This window comes from Propithecus coquereli, unplaced genomic scaffold (assembly GCF_000956105.1).
Source record: "Propithecus coquereli isolate 6110/MARCELLA unplaced genomic scaffold, Pcoq_1.0 Scaffold314, whole genome shotgun sequence".
NCBI classification, from domain to species: domain Eukaryota; kingdom Metazoa; phylum Chordata; class Mammalia; order Primates; family Indriidae; genus Propithecus; species Propithecus coquereli.
The window spans coordinates 3,277,245-3,278,714 of NW_012148775.1; the positions used below are offsets into that span (position 1 = coordinate 3,277,245).

The 1,470-nt window shown below is 42.0% G+C and overlaps 1 protein-coding gene across 1 annotated transcript in view; it reads left to right on the forward strand.

Annotated features, from left to right (window-relative positions):
- UNG (uracil-DNA glycosylase) overlaps positions 1-1,470 on the forward strand; it is a 21,508-nt gene that overhangs the window by 19,621 nt on the left and 417 nt on the right. The window lies entirely within an intron of this gene.

Here is a 1,470-nt window from a genome sequence, read left to right on the forward strand (position 1 = left end):
TTTGATACACTTAGATACACAAATACTTCCCATTGTGTTAGAGGTGCCTACAGTATTCAGTACAGTAACGTGCCGTACAGGTTTGTGGCCTAGGAGCAATAGGCCAGACCATACTGCTTGGGTGTGTGGTGGGTTATGCCATCTAGTGTGTAAGCACACTCTGATTACACAATGAAATCGCCTAATGATCCATTTCTCAGAACAGATCCCATCATTAGACAATGCGTGACTATTTCATTGTTATGATGAGACTGTTCAGAGTATAGAAAGGCATTTTTTCTTTAAAAAGTTTTTAAACGAATTTATCTTTCTTTTTCACCTGATCATTTGGGAGGTCATCTCATAACAGTATGTGTAGCCTGACCTCGTTCCTCTTAATAGCTATGTGATATCCCGTGGTAAGGACTTTAGAAAAATATTTTCAGCCAGTTCCATGACTGGGTTTATGTTAGGTTTTAGCTGATAGCAGCAGTGTGCTACAGTGAGCTCCCTGATGTGAATAGATGGCCCCAACTTATGAGGTTGGACTTCGGGGTTTTTTTTTTTACTGTACAATGGTAAGAAAATGATACACATTCAGTGGAAACCATACTTCGAGCACCTCTGCAACCATTCTGTTTCTCATTTGTCAGTGCAATCAGTAAATTACATGAGAAATTCAACACTATTATAAAGTAGGTTTTGTGTTAGATTTTGCCCAGCTGTAGGGTAATGTTCTAAGCACCCTTGAGGTAGACTAGGTGAAGCTGTGATTGTTCGCAGGTCATTTAGATGTATTTAAATGCACTTTCAACTTAAGATATTTTCAACTTGGGGTGGGTTCATAAGCCCACCGTAAGTGAGGGTGCATCTGTGTATGTATCATGGTATCCTTCAGCAAATACAGTCTTAGCACAATTGCTGCTGAGATGTGGGCACTTAAAAATTGCATAGATGTTGCCAAGTTGAAGGCTGAGACCGTTCGTCTTTGCATCTCGGAACCTAGCCAAAGTAGTTGCTTGACAGGTGGACTTGTATTCTGATACAAATGCTGAGTGCTCCACTTTGGAACGTGGGAGAATTTAGAGAAGGCAAAGGGAAATTGCACAAGGTCTTAAAAGTGCAACAGCCGTAGTCTTTTTTAAAAGAAGAATCCCAAATCTGCCACCGTTTCTCCTATTCTTTTTCAGAAGCGGCACCATGTACTGCAGACGGCTCATCCCTCCCCGTTGTCAGTGTACAGAGGCTTCTTCGGATGTAGACATTTCTCGAAGACCAATGAGCTGCTGCAGAAGTCCGGCAAGAAGCCCATTGACTGGAAAGAGCTATGATCCTCACCTGTGGGGTGGTCTGTCTCCATTGGTGGTTTCTGAGAAGCTGCTGTTGACGTATTTGTCAGTTACAAAGCTGAATTGAAAATTTCCCTAATTTAAAACGCTGCATAAGGGGGAAAAGCTTCCAGAAAGCTGCCATGGCAGCTTTATCCATCCA